At 44.6% G+C, this 21,075-nt stretch overlaps 1 protein-coding gene and 1 pseudogene across 2 annotated transcripts in view; both read left to right on the top strand.

Moving 5' to 3' along the window:
* LOC311021324 (odorant receptor 131-2-like) overlaps nt 1–21,075 on the top strand; it is a gene marked incomplete at its 3' end in the record, with an annotated part of 247,803 nt that overhangs the window by 61,937 nt on the left and 164,791 nt on the right. The window lies entirely within an intron of this gene.
* LOC311027227 (odorant receptor 131-2-like) lies at nt 84–20,318 on the top strand (annotated as a pseudogene). The gene is made up of 2 exons (XR_014599422.1): nt 84–238; nt 19,553–20,318. The product of XR_014599422.1 is annotated as an odorant receptor 131-2-like (transcript).

Here is a 21,075-nt window from a genome sequence, read left to right as displayed (position 1 = left end):
GAAAATATCAGTCGATCCTTGAATATCTACTTATAACTTAATCATAATATCAATAACAATATTTTTCTTTTCTTTTCAGTTTCTAGAGATGAACTTGTCATCTGCCAATGTGACGGTGGTTTTACAGTATCGAGACTCCTTTGCTAAAGCTGTGACCAAGAATGTGATTGTTGTGGTTCTCTGGATCTCCATCAACTACATCAATGCAGGTCTCATTTACACCTTCTCCAAACACCAGGTCTGATATTCCTTTGACATGTTTCCACTAATAATGCATTCAATGAAGAAGCAAACAGCAGCTTGATTGAAAGGTGTGGACAAATGTGGAAGTCTTTTTTATCACACTTTAATTTAAAAAGACACATTCTCTCTAAGTCTACAGCAGGGCTATTCAACTATCTTGGTTGGGGGGGATCAGTTAGATTGAGGGTGTTATCAAAATCATGTATACATCAAGAATGGTAGTCTAACATTGCCAGAAAGTGCCTGAACAAGTGTGCATGTAACCATGGTAATAAACTCTCAATTCTGCATGCAGGCACATGGTAATAATAATAATAATAATAATAATAATAATAATAATAATACATTTCATTTAAAGGCGCCTTTCAGGTCACACACCGTACCTACATAAAATACACTTTAAAAGAAACAATCAAAGAACAAACAGTATGAAGTGACAAAGTGGTGAAACAATGACGTAATAAAAATAATAAATAAATAAATAAAATGAAAAATAATAATGATTATAAATAATCAGCAATTCACATCAGATGGAGTAGGCCTTTTGAAACAGATATGTTTTGAGTTGTGGTTTGAAATGTGTGAGTGAGTCAGTGTTCCTGAGTTGGGGTGGTAAGGAGTTCCAGAGACGAGGAGCAGAGCGGCTGAATGCTCTGCTCCCCATTGTGGTGAGACAGGCAGAGGGTACAGACAGGTGTATAGAGGAAGAGGATCTGAGAGAGCGAGAGAGAATGGAAAGGTTGTGGATGGCCTTGAATGTTAATAGGAGGATTTTGTATTGGATGCGGAACGGAACTGGGAGCCAGTGGAGCTGTTGAAGGGCAGGAGTGATGTGGTTCATGGAGGGGGTTCGGGTGATGATTCGGGCAGCTGAATTCTGGACAAGGGAGGGAGGCCGAAAAGGAGAGAATTACAGTACTCCAGGCACTAAGTGACGAGACTGTGGACAAGGATGGCGGGCGTATGGAAGGTGAGAGAAGGGCGGAGATGATTAATATTTCGTAAGTGGTAGTATGCAGTCCGGGTAATGTTATTGATATGGGGCTGGAAAGATAGTGTGCTGTCGAGGATGACACCCAGACTCTTAGCCTGGGGGGGATGGTGAAACAGAGGAATTATCAATAGTGAGAGAAAAGCTGTTGGTTTTGGATGAAATGGATTTGGTAACGATGAGAAGCATGGATTTGGTAACGATGAGAAGCAGCTCAGTTTTGTCACTGTTTAATTTAAGAAAGTTTAAGGTGAACCAGGTTTTTATTTCAGAGATGCAATCAGTGGGAGCGGTGGGCAGGAGAGTAGATGAAGGATTAGTTGTGAGATAGAGCTGGGTGTCATCCGCATAACAGTGGAAACTAATATTGAATTTGCGGAAGATATTGACAAGGGGAAGGAGGTAGATGATGAAGAGGAGGGGCCCCAGGATAGAGCCCTGGGGCACAACTGTAGTAACGGGGGAAGAGGTGGATTTAAAGGACTTCAGTTGAACCAACTGAGTGTGGCCAGAGAGGTAAGAGGTGAACCAGTCTAATGGGGTGTGGATGATGCCTGTGGATGATAGCCTATTAAGGAGGGTGGTGTGGCTGATGGTATCAAAGGCCGCACTCAGGTCAAGAAGGATGAGGATGGTGAGGAGTCCAGAATCAGCTGCCATGAGGAGGTCGTTGGTAATTTTGATGAGTGCTGTTTCAGTGCTACACTGCAAAAATGGAATTTCAAGAAAGTAAAAAAAGCCTTGTATCAAGAAAATAAGTCTTATTTTTTGTCCAAAAAGAATATTAATCTTGTCAAGCAAGTTTTGCATTAGAAAAAATATCTCATTTTAAGAAAGTATGCCTTACTTTTTCTTGATAAGATATTCCAGCTAATTTTGAGCTAGAATGAACCAGAAAAAGAGTATAAAAATGTTTTACGATCAAACCCAGTGGGGCACCAAGATTATTTGCCTTATTTTAAGAGTAAGACCATTTGCACAACATCTCAATTCAAGAATGCCATGAAACAAGGACAAAAGTTTTTATTATTAATATTTTCATTTTCATTACAGGACAGTTGCTTGGTGAGATTGAAAACCATATGGGATATTATGCTGCAAACCAGCTGCAACATGATGTTTAGTTGCTATGCTGCTACAATAACTGATGTATTATTATTTTGATAGTGAGGTTCAAATCAAAACTGGCTTTTCAATCTGTTTGATTATGATGGATCTGGAATGCAGAAGTGCCCTTTTTTTTTTGGATGTTGAATTGAGCAATGCAAAGTTAATAAAAAAAATTAACTGGGGCGGTCGCCGGTGGCGCAGTGGATAAGGCAGCCGCCCCATGTACGGAGGCTCAGCCTCAACGCGGAGATCAGTGGTTCGACTCCCGGCCCGGCAATCTCCTTCACGCATGTCTTCCCCCTCTATCTCCCCTTTCCACACTTTCTCTCTCATAATAAAAATAAAAAAGGCTTGCATGGCACTCCAGCCATAAAAAAAAATTAACTGAGAAAGTTTCAAGTCAAGTATCTTGATTTAAGACATCACTTTTGTATTTGTTATGCTGTTTTAAGAAATTATGTCTTATTTTAACTACTTTTATGCTCATTATCAATCCCAGATTAAGGTGTAATTTCTTAAATTAGTAAAGAGACTTAAATTCTAATTTTGAGTAATTTAATCTTGAATTAGTGTTTTTTTCATTGCTTGTTTTAGAAGAATTTGGATTAGTTTAAGATTTTCTGTCTAGTTTAAAGTCTCATTTTAGTCTTTCGGAGCTAAGAAATTTGGGCTTATTTTAAGAATTGCTTGTCAAGCAAAAAAAGCTTACCCCATTGGCAGATTTTTTTGCTTGATACAAGATAATTTGATTGAATATGAGAATATTTTACTTCTTTCTAGAAGGGCTGTTTTTGCAGCGTATGGAGTGGGTGGAAACCAGACTGGAACTGTTCATACAGATTATTGTGGGAAAGGTGAGAATGGAGTTGGGAGGCCACAGTTTTTTCCAGAATTTTAGAAATGTAAGGTAGATTGCAGATACGACAAAAGTTGTTGAAGTTAGAAGGGTCAGCACCAGGTTTTTTCCGAATTGGGGTAATGGCAGCAGTTTTGAAGGATATAGGCACAGTTCCCATGGTGAGAGAGGAGTGGATGATAGCAGAGGTGAGGGGGACCAAGGAGGGGAGGGAGGCTTTAACAAGTTGTGTGGGAAGGGGGTCTAGTTGACAGGTGGATAGCTTGGATTTCATGATGACTGCCATGACTTCTGAGGAAGTGAGGAGCCGGAAGGAGGAGAATGTGTGAGGGGGCGAATGAAAGTAAGATGGGATGCTGAGATGAGGGCTGGAGCCAAGGTGCTGGTGAATATTGTAGATTTTTGTAGTGAAAAAGGACATAATGGAGTTGCAGCAGGAGGTTGTGTATAAATGAGGGGAGAGAGAGTCATGGGGTTTGGTGATATTATTCAGTAGGGTGAACAGTGATTTGAAATTCCCTTGGTTTGCAGTAATTAAGCTGGAGTAATGAAGGGTTTTGGATTTAGCGATGCAGTCCTTGTAGTGTAAGATGTGGTTACTGTACATTTCTTTGTGAATAATGAGACCAGTTTTCCTGTAGAGTCGTTCTAGTTTCTGACCTTTGGCTTTCAGCAGACAAAGATCGGGGGTGAACCAGGGGGCAGAGACAAAGAAAGAAACAGATTTGGATTTTAGGGCAGTGAGAGAGTTGAGGATATTATGTAGTCCAGTGTTGTAATGGGAAACCAGATCATCAGGGGTGTATAGATTATGGATGTCGAGGAGGAAGGAAGAATGGATGCTTGAAGTGAGAGTGGTGGGGTCAATGTTCTTTAGATTTCGGAAGGAAATTAGAAGTGGTGGCTTAGTGATGGAAAGAGTGACTTCTACTGTAAATGAGAGGAGACGGTGGTCAGTAATGGGGAGTTCATCAGCTCTAATGTTGAGAGGGGAGACACCAGTGCAGCAGATTAAGTCTAGAATGTGTCCTTTGGAGTGAGTGGGAAAAGTGGTGTACTGCCGATATGCAAAACTGTCTAAGCAGGAGGTGAAGTCTTTGGTGAGAGGGAGATGAGGATTGTCCATGTGAATACTGAAGTTGCCCAGCAGTATTATGTTAGATGACAGAGAGGATAAGTGGGTGAGAAAAGTAGCAAAGTCATTTAGAAAGTCACTATTGTGTTTAGGAGGGCGGTAGACGGTGGCGATGATGGTTGGAGTGGGGCCGGATAGCTCACAAACCGTGGACTCAAACATGGAGGAGACAGGTACAGTCACCGGCGAGACTTTCCATATCATCGCGAGACCCCCCCACAGGTACACAAACCCAGGTGGAGTGGATTCATTTAGGTGCAAAAAGTCATTGGGCTGTTGCCATGTCTCAGTTAAACAAAGAAAATCCACTTTACTGTCATTCATGAGATCGTGGATGAGTTGTCCTTTGCTTGACGAAGAGCGGATGTTTAGCAGAGCGAAGTTGAGTGAGGATTTGCTGCAGTTGGTGGTGGTGTTAGCCGTGTTTTATAAACAGCTGGTTCACTGACTGGATTCAGGTCCAGCAGCTCCTCCCTTCCTGTTCGACCGTTTGCTGTATTTACAATTCATTTGTGGTTTTAGTTTAGTTTTTGTCAAATTTGTAACATAATTTAAATAAAAAATATAGAATTAATTATCACACATTTAGCAACACAATTCCAATTACTATATGTCAGCATGAAAGTAATGAATGTAGAGAAGCATATAGTTTGTTTTCATGAACGGCCGAGGTGTGGGCACTTTAAATGTTGCTCTCGCAAGGAATTGTGGGGCAGCGTGATCTTGTTTCCTTTTGTAAAGGAAGGTCCGTTGCATCCTATGCTAAAGGAGCTCTGAAAGGATGCATTTGAGCTCCTTTTCTTTGCTTTTAAACAATTCGAACAGCTCTTATCAGGATGGCCACTTGTTTACTTCTGGGTCACTTCTTCAGTTCGGAACCTTCTGAAGCAAAATAGACTATTCGATCGCAGTCCTGTTCTGTGTCTCCCTTTGTCTGTGCCTGTTCGTCCCGTCCTGCGTACTAGAGAACCAGCTCCATGCCTCCATTTTGCCATAGATTGTTGAGCCTTTGTTCCATACCCCTGTCCGTCAGGTTTTGCATTTACTTTACTTTGGAAAGCCGTTGCTTTTGTTTGTAGACTAAGTAGACTTAAAGTGATGGTTCGGAGTAAAATGCACCCGAGGTAATTTCCACCATGACATCAAGCCAAATACCCCTTCGGAAGCGATTTTAGCGATGGTCAGCATTGGTCAAGATAGCCGCTGTCAGCCGAATGGCTTAGTACTAGGGCTATAGTACATAGTGTATATCTCATAAATTACCCCACTAATAATGCATGGAATTTTACCAAACTTCTGCAGTAGTACATATAGGGCCCTAGTTTCGTGGCGCAGCGCAGGGCAGCGGAGGGTGGCGGAGCCGGCATAATGCTAGTTTCGACCCACGCAGCCTTGCGCACGGTCAGTTTGGCAGTTTGGTGGATCACCTGCGCCAAGATCGGTGTGGCGGGCAAGATCGGTGTGGCGGGGCAGCAGGGGGAGGCGTCACAGATTCAGCTTGGCGTAGCGGACGTTTCGTGGCAAAAAGCCTCGCCGAGACTTGGCCAAAAGCCCGCCACCTCCAAGCCGGTCTACTCTCGGCGCAAGGCGCAAATAAAGTCCATTCATTCAAGGCGAATCACAGCTGGCGGAGTGGAAGTTTGGCTGACGGCGCGCAGTGCGCACACGTCACCGAGACCTCACAGGCAGGTTTCCACAGTTCCAGGCACATTTAAATGCAATAAATAATCACAACAAACACTATTTAATGCAACTAATTGAATCAACACGTGAATTTATATCTATATAGATTGTCCTGTCACCTCTGACGTCAGATCAAAGGTGGATGGCACGCGTAACGGAAACCCAGCCTCTCGGACCAAAACATCTCCCTCTCTCTCTCCTGTTTTTTATAATATCGGCATTGTTATTATTATGATACGCACGCACAGCGCGTGATGCGCGTGGTGGGAGCGGCGGCGCTGCTTCTGTCATCAGGTTGTCAAGTGACGAAACTTGCACTGAACCTCCCGTAACGCATTAAAGGTGAGGAGAGGAGCTCATTTGATTGGTGAAGATCTGAATCAATCAAATGATTCAGATCTTCACCAATCAAATGAGCTCCTCTCCTCACCTTTAATTGGTGAAGATCTGAATCGGCTGTATTAATCCCAGTCCACGCCTCGTCTCCTCCTCGTCTCCCACTCACACCTTCTTCTCCTCCCTCTTTCCCACTTGCGCGGGTGGGCGAGACGGGTGGTGTGCCTGCGCGAGCCTGCGCGATGCACGAAACTTGCAAAGTCCAGGCAGACACACCCCGTCGGGGTGGCGCTGACTGCGCCTGGTCTATGAAACTAGGGCCCATAGTGTCTGTACTTACAAAACGAGGCATTTGAAAGTTTGTAAGTACACCAGGAGTTTATTTAAAAGAACACTTGCCTGATAGCTTCTATCCTCGGCTACTAACGCTAACTAATGCTACCGCAGCGTAGACGCTACTTCCGTGTTTACCCAGCCGATGCCATGACACGAGTTTCATGCAAGGGTATGAAAAAGTTTCGCAGAATTTTTATAAATGCTTGTATTATCAGGTCTAAGTGGCATCTATGCTGCGGTGGCATAGCAGCCGAGGATAGAAGCTATCAGGCAAGTGTTCTTTTAAATAAACTCCTGGTGTACTTACAAACTTTCAAATGCCTCGTTTTGTGAGTACAGACCCTATGTGTACTACTGCAGAAGTTTGGTAACATTCCATGCATTATTAGTGGGGTAATTTTACAAAATATACCCACTGTACCATAGTGCCAGGACTAAGCCATTCGGCTGATAGCGGCTATCTTGACTAATGCTGACCATCGCTAAAAATGCTTTCACTCCGAACCATCACTTTAATTAGCTGTTCCCTCCTAGTGAGTGATTTTCTGTTGGACTTTTCCCAATAAATATTTGTTTATTTGTTCACTTTGTCTCCTGAGTTGTGCGTTTGGGTTAAAGCCCTAGTTCAGTCGTGATTTGGCACTGTAAAGGCCTTTGCACACTGAGTCAGTTTTTTTTTTCAAATTGTTTTTTTCTATCCGTTGTTTTCGGATCGTCGTTACGAAATATCGCACACCGAGTCTGATACATTTATATCCATCCATCCATCCATTGTCTACCGCTTATCCTGTATTCAGGGTCACGGGGGGGCTGGAGCCGATCCCAGCTGTCATTGGGCGAAGGCAGGGTACACCCTGGACAGGTCGCCAGTCTATCACAGGGCCAACATGTAGAGACAGACAACCATTCACCCTCACGAGACATTTTTATATATCTATATATTGTCACGGCCCATGGCTGTTATGCCCTGCCCCGGTGTCTGTCATCTCGCTCCAATATGCAGATGGAGTGTGCCAGCCCTCGCTCCTGATTGGTGCCCCTGGTTCCTGCCTCTCCTCTACCTGCTCGCCTGCCTGGGTCTGCCTTCTCTCTCCTGCACTGTGATTGGGTCGCCCTGCTTCAGTTCGCCGGCCCATCCTGCCTTAGCTCGTTATCTGCCTGTTTAAAAACCAGCAGCAGAGAGTCACTCGGGGCCGCTGTGATTTAACGTGAGCAGTTGGCCCCCTGTGTCTCCTTGTTGGTTGCTAGTGCCTTGTGTTTTCTGTGGACTCCATTAACTCCTGTTTGTTAGCCGGAACGTGCGCGGTTCCTTTTGTGTAGTGTGTGTGATTCACGTTGATGGCTCTGAGCTTATAGTTAACCCGAATTAACCTGATTATTGTGAAAACGCTATTTCTCCCACGTTGGACTTAGGGGCGCTATTCCTGTTTTGTATTTCAGTTTTGTCGTTTTTGTACCTTTTGTTTGGGAATAGCCTCCTCCTTCCTTAGTTCATTGTGTTGCCTTTTACCTTCCCTATTAATAAAACAATTTAATTGTTGCCAAACCGATTCCATCCGGTGATTTATGTTATTTCCCCTTTCCCCAACGAGCTGGGGTTGTAACATATATATATATATATATATATATATATATATATATATATATATATATATATATATATATATATATATATATATATATATATATATATGGGATTGATGGGGTTTATTGTGACTTAAGGGGAGTTTACAAAGATAGCTTATGTATATTGTGTAGTTTCAGAACAAAATTGTGATAATTTACTTGAGAGAGAATCAGGATGATTGTTACAGATGGTGGCCAGTATGGGGAACTACATTGTTAAAAGCTATATTGTATACTTTGTTTTTTGAGAAAGAAATATGGACATTTCTGCTGTGGCAAACCCTGATGCAGAGGAGTGCCAGCGTTGGACTCCTATTCCCGCTTCTGCTTCTTCTCATACTCATACTCCTACTCACACTTCTACTGACGTTAACACTGCTACACATACTACCTCTTCTCACACTGCTACACCTGATCTTACAACTAGTCTCTCCTCTAGTGCATTCAGACCAGGGCCTTTTGTGACCTTTAGAGATGGTTCTGATAATGAGGAAAATACTAATGATGCTAGTTGAAACATTTAGTCTTGTGTTGATAGCTTGTTGTTTAAATTCTTGTGAAGCTGTATATACTAAGTGAGCAATCAGCTAGTTTCAGCCAGCTCAGCTGTAGTCAATAGACTTGATTGGAGGGAGGGGCCACAGTCAGAACTTAAAGGACTGTCAGTGAAACTCCTTCAAACCACATTTTGTCTGGAGAAAGGAAGGAAGCTGCTTTGTCTCTTGTTGGTCAGTCAGAAACTTATTGTAGATTTGGCTTTAGGCATTCTGTGAGTAAAGCTAGTTGTAACATTTAGTCTTGTGTTAATAACTTGTTGTTTAAATTCTTGTGAAGCTGTCTATACTAAGTGAGCAATCAGCTAGTTTCAGCCAGCTCAGATGTAGTCAATAGACTTGATTGGAGGGAGGGGCCACAGTCAGTGCATGAGGTAAACTGAGCACTTAAAAGGCTGTCACTACAGCATCAGCTGCAGCGTCAGGCCAGCAGAACAAAGTCAAGGGAGTCTATCTGCGGGAGTCAAGACAGCTGAACAAAGACAAGGGAGTCTATCTGCGGGAGTCCATCGAGGAAGTCCATTGAGGTAGGCATAACATCTCAACCCCCTCCCATCGCAGCCATGTGTCTTATCCCAGTCAGGACATCACACTGGAGAAGATTTTACCAGAGACCCTTCACTCGAGGCTGTAACCCATCCAATCTCTGCTACCCACCATTCTCCACTGGTAAGGAACTTGAAGTACTAGGGGGGCTGTGGAACTGCCAGTCTGCAGTCAAAAAGGCGGACACCATTTCAGTGTATGCCTCCCTGCAGACTCTCCACTTCCTGGCCCTTACGGAGACCTGGATGGATGTTTGGAAACGAACAGGGCGAGGAGGAGGAACTGGACTCCTCATCTCACCCAAATGGTCCTACCAGGTCCTTCCTCTGGACCACCTACCCCGATCTGCAGTTGAATTCCACGCCGTCTCTGTCACCCTTCCTTTCAAGCTCAACATCATAGTGATCTATCGCCCACCCGGTCCTCTCTGTGACTTTTTAGATGAGATGGATGCCTTCCTGAGCTGCTCCCCTGATGATGGCACACCACTCGTCGTCCTCGGTGACTACAACATCCACCCGGGAAAGCTGCACTCATCTGAATTCATTGACTTCTTCACCGCATTTGACCTTACACTCTCCCCCTCTCCACCAACTCACTAGGCCCGGAACCAACTTGACCTTGTCTTCACAAGATCCTGTGGCATCTCGGCACTCTCTGTTACCCCGCTCACTGTGTCCGACCACCACTTTGTGACTTTCTGATGGCTTTGCAACTTACTTTACCAAGAAAGTAAATTACATCAGCTCCTCATTCACGCCTATTCCCTCCCAGAAAACATCTCCCCCAACTCTCGACTCTGATGGCCTTACCAGCTTTAGCCCCCTCACCTCTGAAGACGTTCACGCACTTGCTACATCTAACCGTGCCACCACCTGCTCCCTTGACCCGATTCCCTCCTCTCTTCTCCAGGACATCTCACACGACATCTTGCCATTCCTCACCACCCTGATCAACTTCTCCCTCACCTCAGGTGTCATTCCAGCGGCTTTTAAGACAGCTACAGTGAAGCCTCTCCTTAAAAAACCCACCCTAGACGCTACTGACATCCAAAGCTACAGACCTGTATCTCTTCTTTCATTCCTCTCTAAAACCTTGGAACGTGCCGCCTACAACCAACTGTCATCCTATCTCTCGCAGAACAACCTCCTTGACCCTAATCAATCAGAATTCAGGACTGCTCACTCCACTGAGACGGCCCTTCTCACAGTGGCCGAGTCCCTGCGAGACGCCAGAGCCTCATCCCACTCCTCTGTTCTCATTCTCCTTGACCTACCTGCTGCATTCGACACAGTCAACCACCAAATCCTCCTCTCCACTCTGGCTGAACTTGGCATAACTGACTCTGCTCTCACCTGGTTTTCATCATACCTGACAAATCGCACCTTTCTGGTCACATGGAATGGCTCTATGTCCAAACCCTGTTCTCTGGACACGGGTGTCCCTCAAGGCTCAGTATTAGGACCGCTTCTGTTCTCACTATACACCAGATCACTAGGTTCTGTTATTACATCGCATGGATTCTCCTACCATTGCTACGCAGATGACACCCAGCTGTTTCTCTCTTTTCCCACAACCTCTGACACTCACATTGCAACTCGCATCTTGGACTGTCTGGCTGACATCTCTGTCTGGACAACTGCACATCACCTCAAGCTTAACCTGAATAAAACCGAACTCCTCTTCATCCCAGGGAAAGACTGCCCTCGCATGGACCTGTCGGTCACTGTCGAGGGCATCGCAGTATTGCCGTCGTCAACTGCGAGGAACCTGGGTGTAATCCTCGATGACCAACTATCCTGCACCCCCAACATCACTGCTGTGGCCCGATCCTGCATATTTGCCCTCTACAATATCTGCAGGATTCGGACCTTCCTCACAAAGGATGCAACGCAACTCCTGGTCCAAGCACTGGTCATCTCCCACCTTGATTACTGCAACTCTCTCCTTGCCGGACTCCCGGCCTCTGCGATTAAACCATTGCAGCGTATCCAGAACGCTGCAGCACGCTTTATCTTCAATCTACCCAAATTCTCCCATGTGACCCCCCTCCTCCGTGACCTCCACTGGCTCCCTGTTGCAGCACGCATCCAATTCAAGATGATGGCACTGGCCTTCAGGGCCATCAATGGAACGGCACCCATCTACCTTCAAACACTGGTCAAACCTCATGCCCCGAAGCGAGCACTTTGCTCCTCTACTTCAGCTGGCTGGCTGGTACCACCATCGCTGAAATCAAACAAATGTCGCTCAGCAAAGTCCAGACTTTTCTCTGTTCTGGCGCCTCAGTGGTGGAACAAACTCCTGCAGAATAAAGTCAGCACGGTAGAGGGAGAATTTAGAGCTTCAATTGAGAGCACCATAAACCGTGAGCAGGGCCTCAGAGAGTATGTCGATAACAAGTTTGAAGATTTTGAGACACTTTTAAAGAACTCACTTCGACAATAAGAGCAGGCTGTGGTAGTGTTTTTTACATAGAGATTAACAGTGGGGAAAAGAATTGGGTAAATTAAAGCGCTCTAGCACCCCGCTGAGTCAAACTTCCTTTCGTTATCCTCTACCTGATGTTAGTGATATTGGGCTGCCCCTTACTAGTAATGTGTCTGCCACTCCTTTTCTCCTTGTCAAGCCTCCTGTCCGCCTTGAATTTCCTGTCTTTGGAGAATCCCGAGAAGCAACAGAAGTGTTCAATTACATCGAACAGTGTGAAAACTTTTTATCCTTGAGACCCCTTACTGATGGAGAACTGATGGCCACCTTGTCAGCCACCTTTAAAAGACCTGCCAAGAGTTGGTGGACTGCAGAGAAAAGGAGAGTTAACTGGCCCAAATTCAAGAAGGCATTTTTTTTCAGCTTTCTTGACCACTGACTATCAGAATGAGGTGGAAGAGCAACTGCGTGTCAAGGTTCAGGGAGCTGACCAGTGCATAAGAGATTTTGTTTATGATTACAGGGCCCTCTGTTTGCGTTGGAAGCCTGATATAACTGAAGAAGAATTAGTCAGGCGTGTCATGAACAATTGCAATCCAGCCCTAGCTAGTGGGTTAAGGGGAACAGCACACACTGTCGAACAGCTTGTCAAGTTGGGATCCATGGTGGAGCGCGACTGGGCTGCCAAGAAGGATTACTGGGCCAGAGTGAATAATCAGGCCTCCAATGACAAGTCTAAAAGGAAAGGAAATGGGAAAAGTTCCCACACTAACAGTCAAGAGCCTAAAGGTGCACAGCATATGATCATAGCCAAAGCTATTTCTACTCATTTTGGGGGCTAGACTTCTTGACCAAAACCCGGGCCCAACTCACTTTAGGCGATCATACTTACGGTGTGCCTATCCATGGGAAATGTTCTTACTTTCTATTTTTAAAACACCCACCTGATAGTCGAAGCTGGCACTCCCCCAAAGAGCACAATGGGAAAGCTTACCTGTACATGGCAGCGTCTTCATGTAATGCGTCCTCTCCGTCGAGAGCAGTTGATGTGTTGAATGCCCACAGAGCCCTATTGCAGTCCTATTCCCCAGAGATGCAGGAGTTTTTCCAGTCCGTGCCAGGAGTGTGTTCAGCTATAATTGGGAAGATCAACGTTACCCAGCATCATATCCATACCTGTGATGAGATACCGGTGCAAGCAAAGGCCTACCGTGTGTCTCCATTCAAGAAAAACATAATTGAACAGCACATAAAGCAGATGCTGGCAGACGATGTCGATGGCGAACTTACATTAGCTGCTGGCTAACGCATAGCAGCTAAAACCCAGCACACGGTAGCCTATGGCTAATGCCAGCTGAAATCTTTTTTGAAAGAAAAACTGACATCCGGGCTAAGCCAACGTAACATAGCTGCTACCTAAACATTTTGCTAGTTCAAGTTAACACATCAGCTCCCCCGTGACATTGTCTTAAAATGTTAGTTAGCATCAGGGCTTATCATGTTAGGTTACAATACAGTTAGCTGCTACCTAACTTACCGTGGCATAAATGGCGGGGTGGTGCACCTTCAAGTGTCTCTTGAGGTTGGTGGTATTCTTCCCTCCTTACTTGAAGCCACAGGGCTCTCCTTCTCCCGTAAAAATGGTACACTGAGTCTTTCTTTCTCCCGTGTTATAGCTAAAATGCCTCCATATGTCCAATCTCTTTTTCCAACCAAATCCTTGTGCTGTTGAACTTGCCATCATCATGTGGCTGTTCGCCGTCGAAGCAGCAGCACCTGCCTGGGGTTCTAGCTGCGCACATCCCTCAACCAATGACAGGGTGAGATGCATTTTGACAGACCCACTAGAGTATTATGTGTTGTTGCGATATCTGTCTGGTTGAATAAGGGTGAATTGTTACAAAGAAAGTATCATGCATTTTGAATGTCCGTAGAACACACCATTAACATTTTAGTCCTGTCCCGTCTCGTTAACAAAAACGAAGCAGACATCTCGTCATAGTTTTTATCGTCAAGGATCTATTTTTAGCTCGTCATCGTCTCGTCTTAGTCATAGAAAAAATGCTTTTGACGAACATATTTCATCATAGTTTTCGTTAACGAAATTAACACTGGTTTGAGGTTGACCCTTGAGGTTGCAGCAGTTTGACTTTGAAGTCCATTACAGAAAGGGATATACGAACATTGTGCCAGATGCACTATCCCGGGAAGTGGAGCCCCAAGCTCCTTCTGTGGTGGCTTCTTAAGTAGCAACCCCATCATCTGCCTGTTTGTCAGATTTGCCGTCCTCTCTGGCTGAAATCAACAACATCAAGATCCTGAAGTCAGAGAGAGGCGAGCGGGAGTGACAGCTAACGTCAGGCAGACAGACCGTATTAGGTGGGAAGTGATCCAAGATGTTCTCTACAGAACAATTCCAACCAAAGGAGTGGGACTGAAATATCAATTGGTAGTGCCCAAGGAGTTGACATCTCTTTTCCTACAATACTTCCACGACAGTCCACTGGGGGCACACTTGGGAAGACTCAAGACCTTACTTCGTATCCTAGACATAGCTTGGTGGCCTACAGTCAGGAAAGATGTCAAACAATGTACCACCTGCCAGCAGTACAAACCAGACAACAAGAAACCTGCTGGGATGCTACAGTCAACTGAAGTGGAAGAACCCGGTTATATGCTGGGAATGGACTTCATGGGACCATTACCGCGGAGCAAGAAAGGGAACCTCTACCTCCTGGTAGTAGTGGATTACTACACCCGATGGGTTGAACTATTTCCCATGCGGGATAGTAAAACGCCTCATTTATGCCAGCTGCTGCGAGATAAGATCTTAACCAGGTGGGGTGTGCCTAAGTACATAGTTTCAGACCGAGGACCACAGTTCACTAGTCAGCTTCTCCAATCCCTTTGTAAGAAGTCGGGAATCATCCAGAAGCTGACCACAAGCTACCATCCACAGACCAACTTAACTGAACGGGTCCATCGGAATCTGAAGACTATGATTGCTTCCTATGTAGGAGAACATCATGAGGATTGGGATAAGTGGTTGTCGGAGTTTCGGTTCGCCCTGAACAACAACCAGCATGAAACCACAGAACGGACTCCTGAAGAACTTGCCCTGGGGAGACACCTGAAGGGACCCTTGGAGAGGCTTATCCATTTGTTACACATGCATGGCAATATACATTTGTTTTTAATTACTTTGGGATCTTCTTGTTTTTCCCTGAATTGTTTCCCTCCCACATCATGTCTCTGGCCATGCTGGGTTTTGTTAGTTTGGGTTGAGATTGCCAGTCTTCTAGTTACAGGCAGTCTTCTTTGGTTCAATTAGTAATTTTATGTTTTGATAGTTTAGGAATGGAGAGCTGGTTTGGTACAGCCCATTGTGAGGTTGGCCCAGTATCTTCATCATCTTTTGTTGTGTTTGGCTGGGACCTCCAACCCCTTTTGTTTCTGTTTTGTCTTTTTCTTGGTCCTGTTAATATTAACACGATTCTTTTGTTGGAAGCCCAAGGATGAACTGGAGAACTCTTCAGTTCACAGATATAGTGTTTATCATAGGCATTTCTAGCCCATGTTTTAGGGGTGCTCTAAATTGAATCCAAGCACCCCTAAAAAATATTGCATAGATAAATAGGTTTTCTAGAATAGATAGACACCTCAAGGACAACACCCATACACGTTTGTTACGTCCCAGCTCGTTTGGGGAAAGGGGACGTACATAAAACAAACCAGATGGAATTGGTTTAGGTCAACTGCTGTTTTATTTGTACAGTTTGAACAAAAGGTGACACAAAAGAAAAACACGTCAGTTAGACAGTGGACCGGAAGGGGAGCTGTTGAACTCAAAACAAAAGAGCTAAACTTAAATAGACTAAACTGGACCCTCGTCAATAAATAAAACAAAGCACAACCTGTACAGTAAACTGAAATACAGAGGCTCACACTGACTCTTGAAACAAAAAAGCAGAAATACAAAAGGCAGTCCCCCCACTTAGCCTAATGAAGCTAACAAAGGTTTTCCTCACGTGTGAGTGTGTGAAGCAGGATCAGTGTTTGAAGCTTTACCCTGGCCCACATCTACGGAGTGCCCCTGCACTGAACGCCACACCAGCAGTCTACCATAGACTGCGATCCAGAGAGAGAGAGAGAGCTCGAAAAACTGCAACCGGTCCAGCCTAAATAGTGGACTCCACCTTCGCTGATTGGTCCTGCAGCAGCACCTGGAGTACAGGAGAGGAGGAGGAGAAAACCAGGACCGGAGCAAACAAAGGATTGGGGCCTCAAGGGCAGGGGCCACCGGCCCTAGGGCCGTAACAATGTTTCATATTACATTTCCGTAAGTTCACATCAGAGATAACTGACCAGTGAGACTCGGTTGCGTGAAAGTCCAACCTCTGTACGGAGCAGCCTCAGCCCAAGAAGATAAAATGTGACCAGCACCCAGAAATGGGGCTCACTCTGACTGAGATCCTGTGGGAGCTCTGCCATTCCGAGCCCAGGTCTGCCATACTTTATCTGTGACCTGAATAAATACTATATTTGTGAACTGAAGAGTTCTCCGGTTTATCCTTGGGCTTCCGACAAAAGAACTGGGGGTTAATAGTATGATCCACTTTCTCTCTCCCACCTGCCCCGCTCATGTTAAAATTTAGTTTTTTTTTAATCTTTTTAAAAAAAGGGAACATTTTTTGGGATCAGTGGGTGCTCAGCACCCCTTAAACCAGTGGTTCCCAAACTTTTTCTTGATAAAAAAAAATCATGCTCCCCCCCTCTCTATGAAACAGTTTTCATTTTCCAGATTCCATTTTATTTGATTGTCAAACCTCTGACAAGCTTCATTTGCTTGATAATGAGCACATCATTAGAATCAGGTGTGTAAGCAGGACAGTAGCTCTCCAGGACCGGAGTTGGGCAATCTCCCCAGTCTCATACCCTCCCTGTTAATCCAGCCCCCATTCAAATCAAACTTTATTTATATGGCACTTTTCATACTTTAAAGTAGCACAAAGTGCCTCACAGAAAATAAAAGCGAACAAAACAAAAACAAAACAAGATATGGACAACAAAGAACACCACGAAACCCAAGCCTCCCACCCCCACAAATATACACACAGAGATACACAGAGACATACACACTCACGCACACACATAGCCATATGCACAGACATACACACCCACACACACAAACATACACATACCCATGCACACCCACACACATACACTAGCTGTTGCTGAGGAGTTTTGACCTCATCAACATCTACTCTCTCCACACAGTCTCCACCTCCCTCAACCAACTGGCCCCCCTGATAACCAAAACTGTCACTTTTCACAGTACACACCCTTGCCTACAAAGAACACATGCACTTCTACAATTCAGCACTCAACGAAGCCCGCTCTGTCTACTTCTCTGGCATCATTCATTCTGGATTCTCCAACCCACGCACTCTGTTTTCCACCATAAATAAACTCCTCAAACCCCAGGACAACATCTCATCCTCATTCACCCCAGAGAAATGCAACAATGTTTTATCATTTTTCCACCTCAAGATAGAAAGCATCCACAACCAGCTTGCCACCTCCTCTGCCACCACGCCCAGCTCGGAGCCTCCACTTCCTTCCTTCTCAACTACAACCACAGCAGACCTCTCCAAAATACTCTCCACCATGATATCCACCTCCCCCCTGGACCCCCTGTCTTCTGACCTTGTCAAAGCCTGCTTCACCTCTCTTGCCCCACTCATCACAGACATGATCAACTCCTCCCTTACCTCTGGCACCGTTCCCCCACCTCATTAGCTTGTTGCCGTCACCCCCCTCCTTAAAAAACCTTGCCTTGACTCTGACGACCCCAATACATTCAGACCCAGCTACAACCTCCCATTCCTCTCAACATTACTGGAAAGACCCATCGCAACACAACTCAATCAATACTTCCTCTCGAATAACCTGTACAAAGCATTACAATTCTGCTTCCAAACCCACCACAGCACTGAAACAGCTCTACTGAAAGTCGCCAATGACCTCTTACTCTCCTCTGACTCCAGCTCCCTCACCATTCTCCTCCTCCTTGACCTCAGTGCTGCCTTCGACACCATCAATCACTCCATTCTCCTCAACCGCCTGCAATCCATTGGCAACATTGACTTCGCCCTCTCCTGGTTCAACTCATACATGTCTGATAGATTCCATTACATCTCCATCAACCACCAAAAATCCCACACCACCCGTCTCACATGGAGTCCCTCAAGACACAGTGCTTGATCCGATCCTCTTCATTGTTCATTACATCATGCTCCCACTAGGTCACATCATCCTCCGCCATGGTCTTCACTTTCACTGTTATGCCAATGATACCCAGCTCTACATCACGACCAAAGCCATTACTCCTGCCATTCTCTCTACCCTCACCCACTGCGTTACCAACATCAAAACTCGGTTGAACCAAAACCTCAGAAAACGGCAATAAAGCAGAAATGATTATCTTTGGCCCAAAATCCATCCACCTCACCTCCCAGAACTTCTCACTCTGCATCGATGGTCACTCTGTCACTCCCTCCCCCCTGGTCAGAAACCTTGGCATCATCATGGACCCCGCACTCTCCTTCAAGTCACACATCAACCACCTCACCAAAAAACATATTTTTTCCACCACCGCAACATAGCATGCCTGCGCCCCACTCTCTCCTCCTCAGCCACCAAAATACTCATCCACGCCTTCATCACCTCCAGACTCGACTACTGCAATAGCGTCCTGTATGGCCTCCCATCCACTCTTCTTCAAAAACTGCAATATGTTCAAAACTCGGCCGCCCGACTGCTTACTCCCCCTCCAGAGCACACATCACTTCCATCCTCCATCAATTTCACTGGCTTCCAATACAACAACGCATCAATTTCAAGATTCTCCTCACCACCTACACAGCCATAAACAACCTTGCACCCTCATACCTGACTGATCTCCTCCATCGCCACTCTCCCACTTGCCCCCTCCGCTCCGCTGACGTCAACCTTCTCACCCCCATCACCAAGACCAAGTATCACATCCCTAGCCATCCGGGATTCGGACACACTCCCTTCATTCAAAAGTCAACTTAAATCCCATCTCTTCAGGCGCAACCGAGTCTCACTCGTCAGTTATCTCTGACATGAACTTAGAAAAATGTAATATGAAACCTGTATGGGTGTTGTCTGGGGTTATCTTGTTTTTCGGTACAAAACAGTCTGGCGTCCTTTCTATGTTTTGGGCTCCACCTGAGCATTTGTATTGTTTAGGGAGGCTGTAACAACTAGCCAATCAGAGCTGGAGTAAGACAGGTCTTCACTGACTGCAGGTGGGGGGAAAACATCAAATGATCATAGATAGACTGGGTGAGGAGAGGGCAATTCAACATTTCCGTAAATCTCTTGCATACTTATTGCTAGTGTATCTTTGTTTGTGCCACAGCGTATTGATGGCTGCACAAGTGCCAAAGGTTCCCTACCCCTGCATTGACTTGCATATTCATATCTATATGCATATCCATTTGCTATTTCAGTAAATCAGCTAGTATGTACAGCTGCATGAATCTCATTGACGCTTGGCAAATTGTGTGGCCTATTTAACTTGGGAGCATATGATATCCCAGTTTCAATTTAAAGGTCTGACCTCTGGCTTCTAGGTTTTTGAAAACTTTTCTCTCTCCCTTTGTGTCTTCCCCATCCAGATCTTCTACATGAATCCACGTTACATCCTTTTTATTCACATGGTGATCAACGACATGGTCCAATTGATGCTGACTGTCACCCTGTTTATCATCGGCTACACCATCTACAAAATACATGTTTCCATCTGTTGCATCTTCATCCTGCTCACTCTTTTTACGACTGAAAACACCCCTCTGAACCTGGCTTGCATGGCGGTGGAGTGCTACATCGCCGTCTGCATCCCCCTACGCCACATGCAGATCTGTACCGTCAAGAGAACATTAATGCTGATTGGTTTAATCTGGGTGACAAGCATGTTGTCTGTTCTTCCTGATCTGTTTATCACTTTGGTCACAGAGCCGCAGGACTTTTTTCATTCCAGAGTTTTGTGTCTCAGACGAACTGTCTTCCCGAATCCCCTCCTCAGCAAGAAGACAGATATCACATATATAATGTATCTGGTTATAGTTTGGATCACCATCTTTTACACTTATTTCAGAATTCTGTTCACTGCACAAACAGCTAGCAAAGATGCTAAAAAGGCCAAAAATACAATCCTCCTCCATGGGTTTCAGGTAATGCTGTGTATGGCAACATATGCAGTACCCCTGTTAAAAAAGGCTCTGTTACAATGGTTCCCGAAGAATTATCCAGACTCCCTGTTTGCTTGTTATATTGTTGTACAGGTCCTGCCACGATCCATTAGTCCAATCATCTATGGCATACGAGACAATCATTTCAGGAAGTACCTGAAAAGATATGTTGTGTAAATCAAGCCCACAGTAGGAATCAGTTCACTGATTATAACATGGAGGGCTTTCAAAAACATTCAATTTACACTTTCATTTAGTTTAAATTATTACAGAAATTACAGAAAAACTATATGGATGGAACAGGTGGTATTAAATACTTGCTCATATTCTAAACTTTATGCTACTTCATTACGATGCTAACAACCGGCATTTATGCTAGTTAACTTCCCATGAATGTAGGCCTACACATTTATTTTTCTAATTAATACATCACAAGACGCCTTGTTAACGTCCTTAGGGTGATGGCTGTTGATGGTTATTGTTGGTTGTTTTGTATGGGCCAAATTGTCATCTTATGGGTGTTACTTGGGTGGATGGGCTAAGATGCCAACGGTAGCTTTCACTTGTTGTCATAGCAACAGCAAACATCTGGTCAAGCAATTTGTTTACTTCCTCTATGACAAGTGAAAGCTACCGCTATAATATAATAATTGTATTTGTATTTTTTGCTCGTTTTTTTTGTCTGTATTTTCTTTCCACTCTGACTCCTAGGAAACTGGTTTATATCTGTTCAATAAAAAAGGTCCCAGAAAAAACACAAACTCAAAATGATCATATCAAGGTTAAGTAACTAATATTATACATTTAGCACCCATATCAAAACATTTCAAACTTAACCCAGAACTACATTAAATATCAACACGTAGAAATAATTTCAGTTGAGTTGTAATGTACATTTGCTATTATGAATTCATTAAATGCATTGTCATTATTTAATTTCAACATGAATA

This window comes from Eutrigla gurnardus (genome assembly GCF_963514095.1).
Source record: "Eutrigla gurnardus genome assembly, chromosome: 2".
NCBI classification, from domain to species: Eukaryota; Metazoa; Chordata; class Actinopteri; order Perciformes; family Triglidae; genus Eutrigla; species Eutrigla gurnardus.
The sequence above is the reverse complement of the archived record's forward strand: the minus strand, read 5'-3'. Positions and strand labels throughout refer to the sequence as shown.